The sequence below is a fragment of the Diabrotica virgifera genome, chromosome 4 (genome assembly GCF_917563875.1).
Source record: "Diabrotica virgifera virgifera chromosome 4, PGI_DIABVI_V3a".
In the NCBI taxonomy this organism is placed as follows: domain Eukaryota; kingdom Metazoa; phylum Arthropoda; class Insecta; order Coleoptera; family Chrysomelidae; genus Diabrotica; species Diabrotica virgifera.
In genome coordinates this window covers 232,749,125-232,774,081 of record NC_065446.1, presented here as the reverse complement: position 1 = coordinate 232,774,081, position 24,957 = coordinate 232,749,125, and the positions used below count along the sequence as shown (strand labels likewise).

At 33.8% G+C, this 24,957-nt stretch overlaps 1 protein-coding gene across 2 annotated transcripts in view; it reads right to left on the bottom strand.

Moving 5' to 3' along the window:
* The window catches only part of LOC114327521 (hillarin), a 232,469-nt gene that overhangs the window by 190,871 nt on the left and 16,641 nt on the right, over positions 1-24,957 (bottom strand). The gene's annotated exons all lie outside the window — the stretch shown is intronic.

The following is a 24,957-nucleotide window of genomic DNA, read 5'->3' as shown; positions in this document are numbered from 1 at the left end:
CATTCATTAACGGTTTTACAGTACAACCTGCAATATCCGGACCCGTCATATCCGGACCTTCCCATATCCGGACGGTTCTGCGCCGTCCGGATCTACCGGAATCTACCGAGAAAGGCAGTCCTGCTGTTGGACAACGCACTAAAAGAAGAACTAAAAGATGGCGAAATAATGTATTATAGAATCTATAAAATGTTTCTATCGACGAAAGTTATTGACGGCGTTGATGACTGGAATGTATGAAGGAGAAAACGTTTCAGACACTGTAAAAGAAGTAGTGGTCTTGATATCCGGATTTTTTCATATCCGGATCGGTCTGTCGCCACATTGATCCGGATATGGCAGGTGTATTATCTATCTCACATAATAAGTAGCCTGTTGATTCTTCAACTTCTTGGTAGCTAATAAAATGCTCCCTGATTTTTATGCCGATGTCATTAGAGGATGCGTAAATCAAAGTTGTTACTTTTGACTTATAACATAACTAATATCAGGAGTACCTAGAATCTAAAATAATGATACAATATTTTGCTTTACGGGTACGTTCCAAAATATCATCACAAACAGCCGATGCCAAATATGTGATTATCTCATTTTGTATTGTTTTACTGCAATAAGTATACTTATTGAAATTATAATTTCATTTGATATTATTTGAAAAATTTGTTCATGTAAAGGTAATGAAACCACTAATTTCATTTGGAATGCTAAATAGGGAGAGATTTTAATGATTTTTTTTACCAAAAAAAGGGGGCAACTTTATTTTGAGCGTAACTCGCTTAGTTTTGATGCTAGAAACTTTTATAACCAATAAAAATAAACCTTTTTTTAAACGCTTTAAAAAAAGATTTAGTGAGTTTTTCCCGAAAAGTGCTTCATATTTTGGATATCTTACGTTGAAATAGTCAACTTGGAATTTGACGAATAACAACGTACATAATTTTCATGAGTTACAACTTTGCTCATCTTACTAGGTATACAGACTTTATGAATACACCATGTTCGTTTTTTATTAGCTACCGTTTTGTTAAGAATACTTTTTAATACCGAAAATAACTCGAAAAGTATTGGCTTAGTTAAAAAAACTTTATAGAACAAAAGTTGCTTACAATTAGTCAATTTATCCATTCCCGGACTAATTTTAAACGTATGTTTTTTCACCCCCGAGAAGGGGTGACTTTCACCTCCCAAGTAAAAACAAATCAACGGCATACGTCTAACTTTGAAGTGGAGGGTAAATAGAACCTAAATTCAAATTTTCAAGCAAATCTGTCGTGACGATGAAAATTATACGGTATCGCCGTATTTCACGTTCATTTACTGGGCTACAGGTATTAATATAGTATAACTAACTGTTATTAAATTTGTTGATAATTTAAAAATTTGATCTTCCTTTAATTTGTAAGTAGATTGTTAACATAAGTAATACGTGACAACTGAGCTTTTAAAAAAAGTGAACAAACTTTAAATAGATCCTTAAACGCATTTGTCTGCAGTGATGGGTGATAAAAGCCATAGCAATTCTTAGGTTACGTTATTTTTACTAGTGAATTTTTGTTTTTGAAATCATTTTCTTATAAACAATACAATTTTATTTAGTCAATGTCTTAGAGATAATGTTAAAAATTAATCTATAATATCGAAAAAAAAAAATAATGAATTTAAAAAATATATTTTATTTTTATATCGGCGTCTCTTAAAATTTGGCGCCCCTCAAAATATGGCGCCCCGGGTGGTCGCCCGACTCGCTCGCCCCTTTATCCGGCGCTGCATAGTAGGTACATAGAGACATAAAAAGCAGTCAACTTCAACAGTTAAAAATTAATATAAATATTATAAATTTGGCTATACGATAAACCTTAGAAATATTCAAAATATATTTATTGTACCCCAATTTTATTCTAAATAAATTAGTAAATTTTAATTTATTAAAATAAGTAAATTTTATTTTATTTAACATTTTGTTTCTGGTATAGTGAACAGATGATTTGTGGTTGATCACCAGTTTGTTTCCTCGATGAAAACATTTTTTACGTATCACAGATACATCGTTTGTGAGATAAGTATCAAGGTTACAGCAATGGGAAGAAAAAAGGCAAAATTGAACAAAATGTATGTAGTTCAGAATTGAAATAAGAGACCCAAACGATAATATTACCACCATAAAAAATTTAAAAAATATTAATCAGAACACATAGAAATTGCAGTAACAAAACAAATATCACCACATATACGGTTCCATATTGGTGGAGGTGGAATGAAGACATTGAGAATAAACAAAATAATTCTTTTGTTTAAGACGTATGGCACAAAAAAACAAGATGCAGTAAAACATCGCAGAAAGTGAAAGATACAAACAGTTAATAAAGATTTTAACAAAGCAAACAGATAATAAGTGCACATGCTGGCAGAACTTAAGCGCTAAATTGGAAGAAGATATATAGGAAGAAGCTTACAAGATTGCCATCAAGATGTTGAGGACTGAAACCCCATAAATCATTAGTGCCAACTAAAGAAGGGAAATAGCGCAAAATCTATTTCCTAACAAGCCCGAAGCAAAATTTCTACTCTAAGCCACAGCGCATATTATAGAATATAGACCATCTGCCTGTTATAACTACTCTAGAGGAAAATTTTATGAAACAATTATAAAGAATCGCCTCAAAAAATTTCGAAATCGAAAAAAGTCAAACAATTCCAGATAAATTCCTAGATCAGCTATAGATCATCATCATTCTCTTTGCCTTATCAATATGCGGGGTCGGCTGCCCTAATTGCATTTCTCCACACAATTCTATCTTGGGTCATATCAATGCTAATCCCCTTTACCAACATGTCCTGCCTTATCGTCTCCCCCCAGGTCTTCTTTGGTCTTCCTCTCCTACTCCTTCCAGGAATCTGCACTTCAGCTATTCTTCGTATTGGGTGATTAACGTCTCGAAGTTGAACATGACCAAACCATCTTAACCTATGCTCTCTCATTTTGGCATCAATTGGTGCTACACCTAGACTTCCCCTAATATACTCATTTCTAATTTTATTCTTCTTTGTCACTCCACTCATCCATCTATGCATTCTCATTTCCGCCACATGCATTCGTTGTTCCTCTTTCTTTTTCACTGCCCAACATTCAGTTCCGTACATCATAGCCGGTCTTATAGAATTTTCCCTTCAGCTTCATTGGAATTTTTCTGTCACACAACACACCACTTGCTTCTTTCCACTTCATCCATCCAGTCCTAATTCTACTGCATGCATCTCCATCTATTTCTCCATTACTCTGTAATACCAATCCTAGGTACTTAAAACTATTGCTTTTCACAATCATTTCACCATCCAAAGATACCATTTTATTTGTAGTACAGTCAAACCCGCTTATTAGAATACCTCTTAAAGGAATATCCCGGTTTAAGGAATAAAAATTGGAGGTCCCGAAACATTTCCACTAGCGACCAATGATCGGTTATTAGAATATCCCGGTTATAGGAATACTTTTGATTGGCACGAAGGCTATTCCAATAAGCGGGTTCGACTGTAACTCCATCTTTAAATGAACATTCCAAATACTCTGTTTTTGTCCTACTAAGTTTTAAACCTTTTTCCTCCAGAGCTTGTCTCCACTGTTCCAGTTTTTGTTCTAAGTCTCTTTCACTATTTCCTATTAACACTACATCATCAGCATACATTAGGCACCATGGAATGCTACCCTGTAGTTTCTCTGTTATCTGGTCCAAAACTAATGAGAATAAATAAGGACTAAGCACCGAGCCTTGGTGCAATCCTACTTTCACCTGAAATTTATCAGTCTCTCCCACACCTGTCCTAACACTAGTCGTTACTCCCTCATACATATCTCTCACAATCTTTACATATTCGCCAGGGACTCCTTTCTTATTGAGTGCCCACCACATAATCTCTCGAGGAACTCTATCATATGCTTTCTCAATATCAATGAATACCATATAAGCGTTGGTCTCTTTATTCCTGTATTTTTACATCAGTTACCTTATAATGAAAATTGCATCTATTGTTGATCTGCCCTGCATAAAGCCAAATTGATTATCGGATATTTCGGTTTCTTCACGTATCCGTCTATCAATTACTCTCTCCCATATTTTCATGGTGTGGCTAAGTAGTTTTATAGCCCTGTAGTTTGTACATTGTTGTATGTCTCCCTTGTTTTTGTAGACAGGTACTAATATACTGCTTCTCCATTCGTCTGGCATTTGTCCAACTTCCATAATTCTAATAAATAGACCTGCTAGCCAACTTATTCCTGTCTCTCCCAATGCTCTCCATACTTCCCCAGGAATATCATCTGGTCCGACTGTTTTTCCTTTCTTTATTTTTTTGAAGCGCTTGAGTCACTTCCTCGTTTGTTATTCTGGTAACCATTGTTGTTACTGTCTCCGTTAACTCCACAGGCTGTCTGTCAAATTCTTCATTTAATAAACTGTCAAAATGCTTTCTCCATCTCTTTTTGACATCCTTTTCGTGAATTAGTATTTTATTATTTTTATCTCGGATACATCTAGTCTGATTAAAATCTCTTGCTTTCTTTGCTCTCTGTTTGGCTATTTTATATATCTTTGCTTCTCCTTCCCTGGTATCAAGTTGAGCTATAGATGATTGGCTATAGATGAGGTTAAATATATCGCTGAATTAGTGAAAAGGACGAGAAAAAAATGGGCCGTTCCCGTGAAGTTCGATATGAAGAACGTGGTTAATGGTCAATATAATTCAGACACCACTATTAAAATTCTTGAAGCATTTGAGATGTGGCTTTATAGAAGAATGCTGAGAATATCATGGACAGCAAGGATCACGAACAAGGAAGTCCTAGGAAGAATGAAGAAGGAACCGGAGATTGTGTTTTATGCCATCAAACGCATAAAACTGCAGTATCTGGGACACGTTATGAGAAATCAACACCGTTATACTCCCTGCTTCAGTCCATATTGCAAGGTAAAGTCAAAGGCAAGCGCGGAACCGGTAGAAGAAGAATATCATAGCTGAGGAGTTTGAGAACATGATTTAAGAAAACTTTAACGAAACTGTTTTCGAGCCGCAGCGAGCAAGGTTATGATTGCCAATATGATTTCCAACATCCGAAACGGATAGGAACCAGAAGAAGAAGAATTCAGAACTATCTTATGGGCAGAAATATAAAAGTGGTCAATGATGTGGGTATGATGCTCTCCGCTGGGGTACCTACCGTAGGAACTTCGTACTAGGGCCAATATTATGGAATGTTCTATATCTATATAATAAGGTATTAGAGACCAATTCAAGGTATTAAAATCAAGAGATGTTACATCCGTTGCCTATGCTGATGATTTAGCCGTACTGATTGAAAGTGGTCTAGAAGAAAAAGTCAACGAAATCTACAAAGAAGTCAACGAGTGGATGACAAGAAACAATCTCGAGTTCGCAACTCATAAAGAGGAACTGTTAAGGAGCCAACAGAAAGACTAGACTTTTCGATGTAGTAATAGTACACTCTTGAGCCAACAAATTCTGCAAAATATTTAGGCATATACCTTGATTGAGGTTTTCAATGTTAAAAACATCTGTCAAATGTAGTCTAGAAAGCAGAATCGAGAACAGCGTCGATTATGAAGATTATGCCAAACATTGGCGGGCCAAGCAGCTAACTACAAACAGCAGATATACATGCAGGTAGGTAGTGCATTTGACATTGCTGTATGAGACACCTATATGGATTGGTGTATTGAATTATAAAAAATACAAAGAACTGATATCCAGAGCCCAGAAAAAGCCCTTCATAAAAGTCGTCAGTGCGTACCGGACTACGTCTACGATCAGAAACTCTAGATCTAGAAACTCATAATAGGGGGGCAGACTTACCTCAAATAGTCAAATATTATATTTTCCAGATTTAGCCATACGACTCACACTTACTCTAAGGATAAAATACACTATATAATCCCAGATACCTACGGTATCAAAAGGATTGATAGACAATTAACGACTATTAATCTCACTGGTCGTTCTTTACCATAAAGATTAACCTTTCTACCATCAATGGGTAGGTACGCATGGATTATCTAGTAAAATACAAATTTTTATATCTTTATTGTATCGCAAATTTGAAACGTGACTTTTCATGAGATAAGGTTTATACCCTTTGCATTTTAAAATATCATTTTTGTTATTCTTTGAATTGAGAAAAATATTTCCGTTGTTTATGGTGCCACCGGTACCCAAACAAATGCGCCTGCTGATTATTTTTCAGAGAAGGGTGTTTTATTAGATTTTATGGCTTCTTTCAATTCTTTGGAAGCGGTTGTCGTGTAATTTATTGTTGCACAGTTTCTCTGGACAGAGAAAAATGAAAGTTAGAACTGTGGCAACAAGAATGGGAAGCAAAAATAACAAAAACACAATGGATACAGATACAGACGCTAATTTCTGTTATTTTTTTCACCTAATTCCTGACAGGACTTGAGTTTTTTTAGGTCATACACATATAGAATATAATGTGGACGAAACATGCTGGATTAGAGACGAGGCTGAGCCATCCATTTTCCAATGCATTGCTGGAGAGAGTACCCTTGAAGATATCCGGAGAAAGGCTAAAGGTATGTTACACTAAGTTTTGGTTTTGGGCTAAGATTTCAATGTTCCTTTGCAAAATTTCTGAAGATTCTAGAAGGTTTTGCGGTTTATTTTTTTAAGATAAATATCATAAGAATAAAATAGATATGTACGTTTAAAAATATAATTTAATTAATGTCATAGATAATTTGAACTTTATTTTGTTACGCCACAAGGGTATATAAATTAATTTACTAAGGCTATAAACTGTTAAATCTTGGCTTGATTACTTTAACATTTGCAATAAATTTCTTATCTTGATCTGTATACATTAACGAGTATATTACCTGAATTATCAACTGAGAAATCTCTCAAATCCGTATATCTAATTATAATTATGAAAACAACTTGGGTCATGTTATTAAAGTAATGTTACTTAACCAGGAAATAAACGCAAACGTCGGGGGACAAAAATTCACAGAAACAGGTGGACTCATTGATGCATAAAAGGCTTAAAACTAATGTTTGTCACTTAGCAATTTCTGGTCAAAACGTCCCTTTTGTATTTACATATTATAAAAATCAACAGGTCTCAGCGGTTTTTATAATTTTTTAAAACAAAGACAGAAATAATTTTTGTAATAAGTGAGCTCCACCCTGTATATTATTTATACAAAAACTCACATTCATTCTCTTAAATCACTAATCTCCTATGTTCGAGCCTTGTGGATTTTAGTTGAACTAACGAAATGATGTCATTAAATAGCGACTTATCGAAATTAATTGCGACTCCAAAAAGTGGTTGATATTATAATTTCGAGTCGAAATATTGTAACACGGAATGACACGGACATGAATGAATGGCCGAAAGCGAGGTTAGGTTTAGTTTAGATGTGTTTTGTTTGTTTCTTGCAAGGAAAACTAAAGCAAAAGGTATTGGCTGGGTTTTATAGAAATTTGCTAGTTTTGGAGGAATTAGATAGAATAGTATTAAATTAGAAATATAATAATTGAGAATGTTCACAACGTGAATTATCAACTCAATGAAAGATGTAAGGTAATAATCTAGGAAAATTAATATAAAACAAGGAAAATTATGTACCAGCTATTTTATTGCTTGACATGCTGGAATCAAATCTTAAGATTTCATGTATTAATAATATAGCTATGCAAAGTCCGCAGAAAGTGTGCTATTTGGTTTATAAACAAATTAGCGCTCCGAAATATTTTTTTTCAATTATTGCTCTGTAACTCAGAAGATTTTCACGTTCACCGTTCACGTTAAACCAAAAACACTCACATAAAAATTCACTGTAATTTAATTCTGCACATAGATATATTTTTCGATTTCCTTCGGCGGAAATTTTCCTCGGAAAATTCGGGTTTTCCAAACAAAATCTTTAATTTTCAACTAAAATTTTAGGGAAGTAATTATTTATCAATAATTAAATAACTTAGTGACATAAATCTTTTTTGTTATGAGTGTCTTGAAGATATGAACATTTGTATGTACCGGGTGTCCCAATAAGAATGGCTCTCGGCCATATCTCAGGAACCGTTTAAAGTAGAGCTTTGAAATAAAACATTTTATAACAAAAGTTGCCTCAGGAAAAGCCTGGAAATTATTTTCATAATTGTGGGTCCACCGCTAGAGGGCGTAATTGAATATCAAAAATAAAAAAATCTAAATTTTACAAAATTTTCCTAATGAAGGGGCACTGGAAATCCGATTATTGTATTCTTCATCAAATTCTGCGCATATTTGATTTAACAAGTTTAACTCTACCTTTGCAAATAAGAGGTGGGGGTGAGTGGGAACCTTGTTATGAAAAAATGGCCGTAAGTCCGGTTCTGCTAAATCAAATTTTGAAAACTGGGTCTTGTTGAAGACAGATCTTTTTCTTCAATGTAAGCGTGATAATTTTGAACCAGCCTAATAAGTAATAAGCCAGCTGGGAGGCGTTATTTAATTTTTTTCAGAAATCTAGTTTTCTTTGGAAAATATTAAATACAAGTATGCATTTTTAATCATACTTTATAAAATAAGATTAAATTAGCAATTGAATAGCGAAAACCGCATGTCGATACCTTTTTTCTATCTCAAGATATCTCGAGAAACGTGTAAATTTATACATAACTGTTACTATCACCGGTAAACTAAGTTAATGAAAAGTAGTGTCCTGTGGAAAAAAACAAAATAACATTTTCCAGATGTCAACGTATAAAAATATAATTAATTAAAACAACAATATAAAGAGAAACAATACTATTAGAATTAAATATAACACAGAACAAAAAGAACTACTTAGTGACGACCTAAATATTCAAATTGTTGCTTATCATACACTACTCTAGAATACATTATCCAGAGAATACTAAACGGCATTCAAAGCATACCGAGAGCAGAAATTGAGACTGCTGTTCAATCTACTCTTGAAAGAGTAAATGTTTGCAACGAAAATGATGGGCAAAAATTTGAACGTTTATGTCATCACTAAATAGTTGTTTTTATTTCTTTGTAATAGGGCTTTTCAACGCTTCTCATTTGTTTCGAGCCTCTGTCATATGCCGTATAATCCGTGTATAATATTAATATACGAGATATGAACGAGGCTCGAAACAAATGAGAAGCGTTGAAAAGACCTAATATACGTTGACAGCTGGAAAATGTTTCTTTGTTGTTTCCATAGCACACTACTTTTAATGAATTTCGTTTACCGGTGACAGTAACAGTTATGTTTTTAAATTTACACGTTTTGTAAAATATCTCGAGATAGAAAAAAGGTATTAACATGCGGTTTTCGCTATTCTGTTGCTAATTTTGTATAATTTTGTAATATGGTATTAAAAATGCATGTTTGTATTTAATATTTTCCAAGGAACACTAGATTTCTGAAAAAAAAATAAATAACGCCTTCTAGCTGGCATATTACTCAGTAAGTTGGTTCGAAATCATAACTTTTACATTGATGAAAAAGATCTGTCTTCAACAAGACCAAGTTTGCAAAATTTGATTAAGCAGAACCGGACTCACAGCCAGTTTTTCATAACAAGGTTCCCACTCACCGCCACCTCTTATTTCCAAAGGTAGACCTAAACTTGTCAAATCAAATATGCGTAGAATTTTATTAAGAATACGACGATCGGATTTCCAGTGCCCCTTCATTAGGAAAATTTTGTAAAATTTAGATTTTTTAATTTTTGATATTCAATTACGCCCTCTAGCGGTGGTCCCACAATTATAAAAATAATTTCCAGGCTTTTCCTAAGGCAACTTTTGTTATAAAAATTTTTATTTCAAAGCTCTACTATAAACGCTTCCGGTCGCTTCCTGAGATATGGCCGAGAGCCATTCTTATTGGGACACCCGGTACAAAGAGGACCGGAATAAAAAGGTAATGGTTCAAAGATTGAAATCTTTTTGTTTCTAATTCTGTCGCAAATGCCGGTCAAATTTGACCGGTTATACCTGGAGCCACTCAATTAGATTTTTTTTCTTCGAAGAAGAAGCCGTGCCCTTTTCAACAGCGTTAACTTAATTTAATTTAATCTAATATTTTCTGATGGGTTCCATTTGTTTATAAGCCAAAAAATTGTTTCTTTATAATATTCCTGAGACCGCTCAAATAGTCCAATTTCAATTTTGTAAAGTACGTTGAATAGGTATAATGCCTTTTTATACGAATATCATAAGTTATTCTGGTGTATCATAATCTTTCTGGTTATTATTTCGACCGAATTTTTTTAATTAACATTTTAATTATTGCTAAACTATTGGTTAGATTGTCGCCGGCTTCCTGATATATAATTTAGATACTATAAAAAATCTTTCATGTCACCAATTTATTTAATTATTGATAAATAATTACTTTCCTAAAAGTTTAATTGAAAATTGCAGATTTTTTTGAAAAACTCGAATTTTCCGAGTAAAATTTTTGTTGAAGGAAATCGAAAAAAATAGTTTTGTGCAGAACTAAATTGCGGTGAATTTTTATTTGAGTGTTTTTGGTTTAAAGGAAAAATCTTAGGAGTTACAGAGCACTAATTGAAAAAAAGAAGATTTAGGAGTGCTAATTTGTTTATAAATAAAATAACACTCTTTCTGCGGACTTGTCATACCCCATATTACTAATATGCAATCTTAAGGTTCGATTTTAGCAATAAAATAGCTGGTAAATAACTTTTTCCAAAATGGCATTTTTTCGACTATTTCACTCATCTTAAAATTTTCACATAATCTGACCAATCACAAACCAAAGACAGCTTGTGTTATCGCGAAAATTCCACACCTGTAATTTTGAACCAATCAAAATACGTTATTTTGACAGATCACCATGGCAACGGAGGTATTTTATCGGAAATTTTTTGCTCATGGGGTACCCAACAGCGAATTATAGTGGAAATTTTTTGACGTTTACAATAACAGAACATTTTTGACAGACTGGTTTTTATTTGTTTACATAATTTAAAATAAAACGCCAAAAAATAATTTTTCTATCACTTGTAGTTACTCAAAACTTATGTAAAATTGAAGAATATACTATTTTCTATCTTGAAATGGTATTCCCATGCAACTACAATGAGTAGAAATTACGAATTTGAAAGCCTAAATAATTGCTGACAAAGCTATGGCGCGCTATTAATCTGTTCATGCAGCTTTGGATTTTCAAATGCAAATTTGGTGTGGAATTTTCTTACCGAATACCACGCGAAGTCAAATTAATATCCGGAAATTTTTTTTTGATCATGAATATTTTTAGAAAATTTCCCTCGTCTGCGACTTGGGAAATTTTCAAAATATTCATGATCTCAAAAAAAATTCCGGAAATAATTTGACCTCTAGTGGTATTACTAGTGAAAACACCAACTGTCTTTCAATTCTGATTGGTCTATCAGCTTCGTGTTTTCAACGACGTAACCATGGATACCGATCGCAAAGCAAAGTTTGACGTTTGCCAAAAAAATTATTGTAGCTGTATACGTCAAAATGAGTCGTTTCGGTGGTACTTCAAACGAAGTTATAAACCAAAACATTGAAGAAAATATACCGAGTAACACAAGAAAATCTAAATCTTATATATGGAGACAATTTATGATGTTCTGTGTGGATCGCAACTACAAATTAGATGCAGAAAATAACAACGAAAGACTAGCATTCATTCTAAAAGACTGGACCTTCAACATGCGAAAAATTGATGGTAGTGAGTGATTACAAGGAGAGTGTTATTAAAACCATATGGAACACTACTGCAAAATTGGTACAAGAAAAATATTTCTGTGAGTATCAGAGACATATTGATCCCTTCAAAGATATAACCTTTAAGGAAGCGAGAGCGGCTCGTGATAGTAAGAGAAAATTGTTGCAAACTGTACCCGATAAAAGGAAAATGAGTTCTGTATTATGACTAATTGTGAATTATTCAAAAAATGGGTAGATTTGGGTTACCTAGATCAAATGTATTATTATTAAATTCCTTCCTCTCATTCACTATCACTTTGTTCGTGAAATAGTCTAATAAAATACCACTCGTGATTTAATTTATCTTATAAGTCTGTCTTTTATTTCTAAACTCAACTGAGATGCTTAAAGAAAACACCACTCGTCCTACGGACTCGTGGTGTTTTCAAGCAACTCAGTTTCGTTTAGAAGTAAATCGACAGACTTATCGCGAAAATTGAATCACTAGTGGTATTACTATTGATAATTTGCACAGACTATCAGCAAACGTTGCCGTGGTTGCATAGCCAATAAATCCAATAAACAGGAGGACCAACCCAAATTCTGAGCAGTGTCAAAATGATAACGTTAATATAACCAGTTGGAACTTATATCGAAATGAATAAGAATCGCTATAAATTGCGACATTGAAATGAATTAGAATCAGGCCTCTGGTCTAATCACTGTTTGTTTATAAATGACAACGGCTAATCATTTTTTGTCAAAACCTTTGTAAGCAGGTTTTTTTTCTTTGTGGTACCTAGGCATTTTCATTAGAGGAGGTGCTTATGGCTCTATTATATTGGGATTTGACAATTCCTTTCTTGATGTTTACGTTGTTCTTGGAGTGGGAATTTAAATATCTGTTGGTGTGGGTTGGTTTCCTGTAAATTTTGGTTGCATATTCTATGTCTTCTTTTATTAGCGCATCCAGAAAAGGAAGTGTATTATTGTTTTCTTGTTCCAGGGTGAATTTGATAGATTGTACTTTATTGTTAATGCCCATCAGAAATTTGTTGTCTCTGGTCCATGAGGTCAAATGGAGAACACATCGTCTAGATATCTCCACCAAACTATGTATGGAACTGGCCAAGACCCAAAAAGGGTTGTTAAGCCAGTGACGATAATGACTTTCTGAAGATTGATATATTAAATAAAGGATTTCTTTTCCAATAATATGTTAATCGTGAAAGTGAAATGATCCAGTATGAAGAAATAAACAAAAATGGCTTTGGTTCACACTTAGTCCATCAATGTCGAAGTATGGAGTAAATTAAAATAATACCTCTGCACCAAAGTAGTTACAAAATGATTTATAATCGTCACTGAACATTATAATTGATACCAAAAGAGTTTAAAGTAATTTAGCTAAATATCTAGCAATAAAAATATGAAAACGCACGGCAAGCATTGCTAGATAATTGAAGGAGTTATAAAAATGATAACTAGAGCACAATAACTAGATCACAACAAGAGTTATCAACTTTGAAAAATAAAGACATAAATGCATAGATGCTTGCACAAACAATTTAACACTACATTAATAACAGCAATTTTCACGAACGAAAAGAATTGGTTCTACTAATATTTAGACCATTTTGAGAAGCAGAATGCATAACGTATTTCATGAAGAAGAAGCAATTATGTGTAATGAGTAAACGAGGTTCAGAAAACCATATATACAGAGTGTTATATTTTTAACAATTGCTTTAAATGGTTCATTCTTGTGGCAACAGATATATTCGCAATAAAAATAGAGGCACAAATAAAAAATAATGGTTTAATACAGTCTGCCAAGACAGAATAAAACAACAAATGAAACGAAGAGGAAATGCTAGGAAACGCAATAGAAGAAAATAGGAAAATATTTCAATTACAATGTATACAAGTAATATGTACCTACACATTAAGTCAAGAAAATTAGCACGGAATAGAAATGAATCCAGCCTGATTTGCACATACAGTGGAACCCCGATAAGTCGGCCCCCGATAACCCGGAAGTCCGGCTAACCCGAACCGATTTTCATCAGACAAACATTTCAACAATAAAAATGTACTATCCGTTGCAAGATAACTCGGATGGAATTCCCCAGATTATTTTGTGCTGATATCGGCCCAGTCTCTTAATCTGGGGAATTCCATCCGAATTATCTTGCAAGGGATAGTATGTAATATAATCATTGAAAGATAATGTGTATTTGTGTAATTTGAACTATGTATACGATAGTAAAAAATGACTCATGGCACACGGCGGCGGCGGCAGAGCGACGGTCATTGTCTCGGATTTATCGGAAACAACAGGCACCTGTTATTCCTTTATTTATTTCAAACTGTCTTAGCATTGTTTAAAAAAGACTAAAAGAGTATTTAAGAAATTCTTTTTTAAACAATGGTCTTAGTTTTCACTGTTCATAACATCGTTCCGATTGTGACTTTATTGTTTGTAGTCACAGTATATAGACGTTCCACAGTAAAACCACTCCTCTGTCGGCGCTTTGATCTCAAGAAGTAATACCGGCAGTACGCAATTGGTAATTCACCAGTGGTGGATGCGGGTTTTCCCCGTTAAAATCCGTATGTTTCTATGAGACTAGCAATGGGAGAGTGGGGCAAAAGCGACTAAGAACATTGCGCGGTCGCCATGCGCGACTACAGATTTTACTTCCAATTTTTCGGAGAGTGGTTCTACTGTCCCTCTTTATACTGTGGTGAAGTACAGTCTTGTATTGTTTGCTTCCGTTTGCTTAGGTTTGTGTTTGCGTGTTTTTAATAATTTAGAACCCATCTATGAATCACAGATGGGTTTTAGAAAGGGTCTAGGAACTAGAGAAGCATTATTCGGAGTCAATGTTCTGACACAATGATGTCTGGATATGAATCAGGACATATATGCTTGCTTCATAGATTTTAAAAAAGCTTTTGACAGAGTTCAACATGAAAAGCTTTTATAAGACCAAAAACATAGATAGTAGAGATCTACAAATTATACCGAATCTGTATCAAAATCAGAAAGCAAGAGTAAGAGTCGAAGGAGAACTGACAGAGGAAATAAATATACTTAGAGGAGTTCGATAAGGGTGCATACTTTCGCCACTCTTATTCAACGTCTACAGTGAAGTGATATTTCAAGAAGCTTTATTGGATATTGTGGAAGGTATTTTGGTCAACGGAAATACCATTAATAATATTAGATATGCGGACGATACGGTCATATTTGCAAGTGACATGGAAGATTTACAGTACATAATGCAACATGTATACAATGCATGTGAAAGGTACGGACTGCAAATGAATCTCAAGAAAACGAAATCAATGATATTTTCGTTGAATACGCCGATCGAAAGAGTAACAACATATAAATATTTAGGAACGTGGCTAACCGAAGATGGAGATCAAACAAAAGAAATCAGATCTAGAATAGAAATGGCAAGAAACACGTTCATAAAATTGAAGAATTTACTTTGCAACCGTAACCTTAATCTAGAGATCCGCACAAGAATGCTACGTTGTTACGTTTTTTTTACTTTACTATACGGCATGGAAGCGTGGACAATAAAACAGTCTGAAATCAAAAAATTAAACTCCTTTGAGGTGTGGTGCTACGGGAGAATCCACAGAATATCGTGGACTGAAAAAGTAACTAATATAGAGGTATTACAAAGAATGAAGAAAGAATGTGAAGTCATAAAAACTGTTAAAATTGGAAAGATTCAATATCTGGGTCATATAATGAGGGGCGAGAAGTACGTATTACTTAGGTTAATTAAGCAAGGGAATATGCTAAAATATCCTGACTAAGAAATTTGAGAGAGTGGTTCGGTTGCAGCACATTAGAATTATTCAGAAGTGCGGCCAATAAAATTAAAATAGCGATGATGATTTCCAACCTCCGATAGGGGAAGGAACCTGAAGAAGAATAATTTAGATGTGTAGGTACCGTGCATATATTATATATTTCATGTTATTTCATAACGGAGTTTATCTATAAAGTATACCTACCGTATTTTATTAATTTTTACCATATTCTCCGGCTAACCCGGATTTTCGATAACCCGGATCGGCCACGGTCCCGATTAATCCGAGTTATCGAGGTTCCACAGTACCTAAAATGACATTCGGGTATACAAATAATTCATTGGAGGAGGGGAATTGATCCATGTAAATTAGGAACCACTTCAATTCGCTCCAATTCTCCAGACCGCTCTCCCCCCCCCCCCCCAACCCCCCATAGCAGGCTTATGCGCTATGGGCGCTATCGAGTACAAGGACTTCCGCATGATATCCTATCCCGAATTTAAGTAGTATTTTTCGTGGCTTGTGCCTTTGTTTAGTATGTTTACATATTTTTTAGTGGTCTAGGGCGTACTTCAGCTTCCGGGGTTCCATATTTAAATAGGACTTGTTCTATATTCTGAATCCTGAACCTCCGGTCACCTAAGTACGGGGTGATGAGTCTCGTCGTGACCCCGATGTATCCATATTATATCAATTTGAATGTTAATCCCTTATACCATACTTTGTCGAAGCCTTTGCTTATATCCAGGAAGGCTGCTCTTGTGTCTTGAAGTTAAATATATCTGTTATGTAATCTGTTAGTCTTCGTACTTGTAGTTCGGTTGGAGTGTTAATCTCTAAAGCCGAATTCTGCTTCAGGTATTATTCCTAGCGTAGGATTATTTCTGTCTCTGTTTGAAGTCTAGATTGCTATCTTTGCTGACTGCTAGAAGTTTGCGGGAAGTTATTATTTGCAGGCTTTAGTATCATGATTACAATTATATTATTTTACGGTTATACGCATTTGTTATATTTGTTAAATATACAATTGCTGTCGCTGGAAGATACTGCAGAGCCCTGTTTGTTATTCCATCTGAACTAGGTGCTTTTCTTAGTGAGCTTTTCCTGGTCAGCTCACCAATGTGGCATGAGCTGTGTGGTACATAGCGTCATCTTGTTGAAACCGCACGTAGTTAGTGTCCCAATAATCTAATTCATGCCAAAAGAAGTTGGAAATCATTCACCTGTAGTGCTCGCCGTTGACGGTGATGGTTTGGCTAACATCGTTCTCTAAGGGCCAAACCAGACAGGCCACTCTGCAGCGCTACTCTGTGGATCCACAGAGTGGCTGAAACAGGCGATTTTATAGCGCCGGTGGATCGCTGCGAAGTGGATAGTTTGGAAGGGTGCGGCATTTAATGTAATGAGTGAGAAAAAAGTAAGCTTGTTCAAATGATTAAAAACTTGCCGGTTAATAATCTTTTAAAAAAGTGTGTTCGTCAAAGTCAGTGTTTATAATGTCCATAGTTTTAAATATTTTATAAAATTTCTACCCTTTTGAAAAAATACCAATAAACTCCATAAATGGAATTAAGAAGAACCAGACAAAAGCAGCTATATCACAGAAAGAAGCACGTAAAAAATTAACCAGTACATCTGGTATCCTACAGCCATAAAATAGTTTGATACAATTGTCAACACAAAAAACACACAAAAATAGTAAGATTCCTATTACAACTGAGTGAACGACATCCTGTTTTAAGGAGATGATGACATTAAATATAATTATGTAGACATGGTAACTTGCAACCCTCTTTTAACTGATATCTGATCGTTTTGTTTTCTACAACAATAAAACTTTTTGGCAGAGGATGGGACCCCACTATTTAACATAAATAAATAAAGAAGATTGTGAGTATATGTTTTGTTCAGTTCAATGATAGATTCAGACGAGGAAAGTCTTCTTTCTCGTCAGAATGTATAATAAAATGTAAATATATTTAGAAAATATTGCTTACCGCATTTATTCTTTTCGATAGGGCTACCTTCTTTAAAATCAGGAACAAATAATTCAAAGATCTCGGGCCACGCTTTTCCTTTCAATGCCCTATAACTATACCCTCGGGTTCTTGTATCCCATATAGCCGGTCTGTTTTGGAATTCAATTAAAAATCTTTCGGAATCAAAATTCATTTTACGTGCTCACCGTGTAAACTCTCGTCAATAATTGTGGCAGTTACAAAAGTGGTCCGTCTGAATGGGTTTGTGCTGGGTGGCTGGCCACCCACTTCACATAAGAACCCACGGTCAATCATTCATCGGGAGCTGCTTTGTGGATCCACAGAGTAGCGTTGCAGAGTGGCCCTAAGAATAATTGCGCCATGAACTTATAATTCACATCAAACAGTGACGATTCCTGGATGGATTGGACGTTTTTTTTTGGCCGTTGGGCTCAAGTGATCATTCAGCCAGTGGCAAATGTGTAACCTATTCTAACTAAACTAACTACACTATTATTCTGGAAATTAAATGAAGAACTACGATGGGGAGAGGAACTAGGATTACTTTTCGCACCTAGGGGTCATTCAAGGTGACTTACAGACAGAAAGGGTAGACCACGGAAAATATAGGATAGGTAAAATATTTGGCAATATAACAGAGGTAACGAGCTTAACACCTACACTAAAGTTGTAAGTTACACATTTTAATAAACTTAAGAATAATTTTGTATACCTGATACATATTTAATAATACTAAATGGAGTAGATTGAAAGGGGGGTATAAGTTTTGCAATAATAAACTATTAATAAATTCCTGTCTTTGTATTTCAACTCCAATTACTCTTGGTGCCACAACACTGTCGGAATACTTGAATGTAACAGTGTATATCGTGTGAGGCGATTACAGCAATATTTTTTCCAATGCAATTCCCATTTTTCCTTAAAATTACTTTTAAATATCGTCAAATATTCTTGAGCTCCTAAATTGTTCTCCATAAGTATACTGTCCAGTTGTGACGCGTTCTTTGGCTAAGGAATCTACAACTTCATTTCCACGAAATCCTATACTTCTGAGCTTTTACCCAAGTGAACTTTAATTCGTATTGACTTTTCTTAATTTATGAATTTTTAATTTTAATTCTCTAATAAAAGGATTTATATCAGTAGCCACCACATTAATTGGGTTAGCGATGCATTTAAGAACCGAAAAGGAATCACTCAAAAGATGTATTTTTTTTAACTTGCATTTTTCGATATACAGTACTCGCAGGCTTTAATAATACCAATCGCTTCTGCAGAAAAAATGGAAGTACTGTTATTAAGTTTGAATTTTTCTTGAACGTCTGTTGATGGTATATAGAATACACACCCTGTACCGTCATTTCGTTTTGATGCGTCGGTATATATTTCCAGAAAATCTGGCAGATTTGCTACGCAAGCGGTTAAAGTATTTTTACTTATCAACAAATTAATTAATTTCTATTGGTTCCAACATTGCCAACATAGGTATCAAAGAATTCAGATTTATCGACTGAAATAGGTCTTTTTAAAGCACTATTTAGAGGACTTGTATTTCTAAAAGCCATACATAATGGAGGAGAAGGTTTTTTTGACCAATATTTGTTTGTTAAATCGTCCTTATTTAATAAAGCTATTTTATGTAATAGAGTAGGATTTTTAAAAGAAGACTTAATAATAAATTGGAATGCAGGATTGGACGTTCTTGAATCGCATATGGATTTTTTTATTTAGCTTAATGCCTCGACAACTACCTAATGGCCATTGGCATGGTACAGGGGATTTTGCCAATCAGGTACCTAGTGTAATGTGTAGTGTGTGTGTTGACTAAATGTCTTGTTACTTTAAAAAGTCGACTTCATTGTCTTTACAAAGAGACGCTAATAATTGTATCCGAACGTCAGCGGTCCCTCCGGTGATATACCGTTCCCACAAGGATATAAACTATTTTCACTTATTGATTTTTTTAATAAATGAAAAATTTCCTACCCCTGATGAGATTCGAACTCACGATCCCTGAATCCAAAGGCAGACCCTCTTACCACTGAGCCACAGAAGGGGTCGCATCTGGATTGATATCGCACAAATTCGACAAATATTCTGTTTGTTGACGTACTTATTCATAAAAAAATGGGCCCTATAGCTGAAGATAATTTTTTGATGAGAAGTAGTGTCAGTTTCCAACTCCTACAAAGCCCATTCAGCAAATATACGCCATTTTCTATAGTCGTTATCCTTAGCTCCTAGGTCCGTTGAATTTTTTACGGCCCAACTCCGACGTAAAGTTGACTGGCAACCCAGCCAGTTGGTTGTAAAAAGCTGAGTGTTTGTGAGCGACATAAAATCAATTGCTTCGGATTTCTCTGCACACTCTCACGGACAGCGGCTATGTTTACAGGCAAGAGACTGAATAAATGAGTCAATTTGACAGATTTAGCTTCATCAATGTAGCAACTACCAACTGTCAAATTTCGGAAGTCCTCATTGGAGGACCCTACATAAGCTGCTTTATTTGCTTGATTTCTTACGCTCTCTAAGTTTGTATTGTTGGATATTTCTATATTTCTACTCTCATATAGTCGAATCTGGAAACTTATTCGATTATTTCGTCGTTAAATACTCTATTTCATCCCCCTCCGGTTGGGTTCGCCTGTCACCACTAAAGATTTCGTTTACCTAAATGTAGATTTTTTTATTGTATATCTTAGTTTACTGTTGTTCTGAAGCTATTTCCTTGTGGCATTTTTTATAATCAACTATTTTAATGGGAATAAGCCACAATTTTACCAAAAAAATGATTTTATTAACGTTTCGAAGCCCAAATCGGGTTTCGTTGTCAAAATACAAAATACTACTAAAATAAACAAAAATGTTGTTGCTAAGTAAAAAAATTCCTCTAATAATTTATTTAATCTGACTCATTTATATTGGCAATTCAGACGTATATTATACATTTTAAAGTAGAAGACTTTAAAATGATATCGCCAATATTTATGAGTTGCGTTCCTGGGACGACTTTACTAAAAGATAGTTCATTCGATTACATGAAATCAATCCCAACTCAAGAATATCCGTCACAAAAAAATCATAGCATGTGATCTGTCTTTAAAAAGACAACCAAATGCAACGATGACAGTAAAATTCTCGCGTTAGAGATTCCATAGTAAATCACGAGGAAAAACCAGGAAAAAACCTCGTAATACTATCCCGACATCGTAAGTATTTGGTCTTACATTTAATTTACTTTCAAAAAACTAATACCAAATTCTGACTTTAATATGTTTAAATTTTAAATAATATTAATAATACATAGAAATACAATAAGTAATATTAAAATATAAAATTTGTACTAACTCGATATGTTATTGACTTATTAATCGTTGTATTTTCTTTCTATTGACTTCCTCTTTCAGTATGGGTAACCACATCCTACTGCATTCTACCGAGGAATTTGCGACACAATTGGTTTCATTTAGCATAATTAGAGCCGCTTCTTTGATTTTTCTCTTTTTACTATCTGATTCTTTCAGGACTATACTTGAATCTCTCCACTGAACTCTATGTTCATTATCCCATGCATGTTGACATATTTGAGATCTATAAAATTCTCTATTTTTAATATAAGACTGATGTTCACTTATTCTAACGTTTAATGGTCTTGATGTTTCACCTAAATAAAATTGTTCGCATTCACAAGGTATTTTATAAATGCAATTCTTTGTTCTTTCTTGTTCATTGTTAGGTTTAGTTTTAGATAGAATAGATCTCAATGTGTTTGTTGTTTTGAATGTTGTTGAAATGTTGAATTTATTTCAAATTGTTTTAAGTTTCTCGGATAGTCCTTTTATATATGGTATTGATATTTTCCTCGTATTATTTTTTGTGAATGTTGTAGGATCCCGTTCTAAGTTGTTCTGTTCCATTTGATCCAATCTTGACAATTCCTTATTTATAAAGGATAAAGGATAATCATTTTTTAATAAAACAGATGTTAAAAATTGTTTTTCTTCTAAAAATTAATTTTCGTAAACAAGTAATTTTGTATATCCATGTATTATTAATATTATTTAAAATTTAAACATATTAAAGTCAGAATTTGGTATTAGTTTTTTGAAAGTAAATTAAATGTAAGACCAAATACTTACGATGTCGGAGTATTACGAGGTTTTTTTTCTGGTTCTCCCTCGTGATTTACTATGGAATCTAACGCGAGAATTTTACTGTCATCGTTGCATTTGGTTGTCTTTTTAAAGACAGATCACATGCTATGATTTTTTTGTGACGGATATTCTTGAGTTGCGATTGATTTCATGTAATCGAATGAACTATCTTTTAGTAAAGTCGTCCCAGGAACGCAACTCATAAATATTGGCGATATCATTTTAAAGTCTTCTAGTTTAAAATGTATAATATACGTCTGAATTGCCAATATAAATGAGTCAGATTAAATAAATTATTAGAAGAATTTTTTTACTTAGCAACAACATTTTTGTTTATTTTAGTAGTATTTTGTATTTTGACAACGAAACCCGATTTGGGCTTCGAAACATTAATAAAATCATTTTTTTGGTAAAATTGTGGCTTATTCCCATTAAAAATAGTTGATTATCTTAGTTTACTGTTGTCCATAGTTACATTCGTTTTTAGGATTCTATGACTGATATATTAGATGTCTGTTATGTCTTCTTTTCAAATTCTTTGCAGTAAAAGGCCCACTCCTGAACTTGCATCTTTTTGTTTGTCCTTTTCGCTGTAAATTAATAGGATATTTTGGCATTTTGATGTTTCTTTGTCTTTCCTCCTAGCTTCCAAGAGTGCTGATATATCGATTTTGGGTAGTCATTTCGATCAGTATCTCTTGATCTTTTTGTCCACGATTTAATATTTCGACATGCTAATCGTAATTCGGTATTCTTTCCCGACTTCATTTTCCTTACTAGGGTCTTCTTCAAATGTTTCCGGCCCTTAAAACCCGTTAAAACTGGCTACCTTCCTCAATCATAAGTCATAAAAACAAGCGATTTTGTCGATCACTCTTGAGTTCGTAAGCAGGTAAAGAGATAAAAAAGAATGTGTGTGTACTTTGTACGCACGTAAGAAGTTATACTTCTATTATATGATTATATGATTATAAACGAAATTAATATACTTTTTATTTATATTTTATTTAAATATTAAATTAATTTATACTTACTACTTCTCAAACATTTTTATTAAAACAGTGCCAAAAATTAAAATAATAAAAAAATAAAACACACACAAGTACATTAAAAATGCCACAAATGATTTCTGAACATTAATTGTCGGAAAAATTTTTAACTAAATACGTATTTTCTGAAAATAAAATTATATAATAAATATACTCACAATCATAAAATGTATAAAAAAAAATAAAAAAATAAAAGTTTCTATTGGGATTCGAACCAACTTACCAAGCGGCTGGTATTTGCGTTGTATTTTGAGTCACCCGCATTAAAACTTCGCCACAGAGACAGCTTGTCATTATGTGCGAAGATCGTCTAACTAAACAGATTAACCTTTTGACATTTTTAACTTATGTAAATCAAATTATTTTGATTTTGAATTGAAATGATTTAGAATTGAAAAAATACAACAAAACATAGAGTAAGAAAACAATATAGTAGGTGAATATTATTTAAATAAAAGTATTACATACTACTTATATATTTTGGTAGGTTCAAGGTAGGTATCGGAGCCCGTATAACGACTAATAAATTTCGCAATCACTTGCGTCGTGCAAAGTGGCTATGTTCAAATATCATAACAAAATTTGATCAACTATTTATAAAACACTTACCAGTGAAAGATTCTTTAGCTCTGAATAAGCGAGATCTGCGGCACTCATACTAGTCACAGTTTGATGAGCTTTCACATTGGCATGCAACAATCATCTCTTCTATGTAAATAAGTCCAAAAATATAATATGAAAACTATTTAAAAAGGCAGTATAACCATTAAATAACTTTTTGTTTGTTTGTTTCTCTTCCAACAAATTTTAAAACGCAACAAGCATACATTATAACCAAACCACAGTCCCACTGCTGTGCCACAGCTGCCATATTGGATAATTTTTGTCATGTCATTTGAACATCCAATCAGAACAAAGTTATAATGCGCATGCGCCCGGTCGCTAGGTTTTCCCATATAAAATTTCACCGTCATTACGCCCGTAAAGAAGTATAACTTCAAAAAAAGAATGTGTGTGTACTTTGTACGCACGTAAGAAGTTATACTTCTATTATATGATTTCAACGAAATAAATATATTTTAAATAGTTTATTTGTATTTTATTTAAATATTAAACTAATTTTAATACTTACCACTTTCAAAACATTTTTATTAAAACAATACCAAAAATTAAAAAAAGTAATATGAATTGTCCGGGTTTGAACGCGGGACCTTTCCATCTCTAGTCGAATGCTCTACCAATGACCAACCACGGCTCTGTGTACATCGCTTCTCGGATATAATTACAATCACAGTGACAAATAGATCAAAAGTGAAGTATAAAATAAAAATGTTTTAATAATACTTATTATCACTCCCGAGGAAGACAAATGAAACGACACAAAAATTATAATAAATATATTGTTATGATCTGCTTTCTCTTACTTTTATAATAATTAGTATTTATTTAATTAATTAGTTAATTGTCGCAAATCATACATAAAATTTAAGAAAAATCTCAGAATGCCTTTTTATCATACAAAAAAAAGTAACTAAATTATCTTAGGTTATACTTATCCTTTCTCGTGGTTTCAGTATCTCTTAGTCTCGAGTCAACGGAGACAGTAGCAGCAATGGTCACCAAAATAACCAATGAGGAAGTGGCTCAAGCGCTTCAAAAAATAAAGAAAGGAAAAGCGGTAGGACCAGATGATATTCCTGGGGAAGTATGGAGAGCATTGGGAGAGACAGGAACAAGGTGGCTAGCAGGTCTATTTAATAGAATTATGGAAGTTGGACAAATGCCAGACGAATGGAGAAGCAGTATACTGGTACCTGTTTACAAAAACAAGGGAGATATACAACAATGTACAAACTACAGGGCTATAAAACTGCTTAGCCACACCATGAAAATATGGGAAAGAGTAATTGATAGACGGATACGTGAAGAGACCGAAATATCCGAGAATCAATTTGGCTTTATGCAGGGTAGATCAACAACAGATGCAATTTTCACTATAAGGCAGTTGAGGGAAAAATACAGGAGTAAAGAAACAAACGCTCATATGGTATTCATTGATCTTGAGAAAGCATATGATAGAGTTCCTCGAGAGATTCTGTGGTGGGCACTCAATAAGAAAGGAGTCCCTGGTGAATATGTAAAGATTGTGAGGGATATGTATGAGGGAGTAACGACTAGTGTTA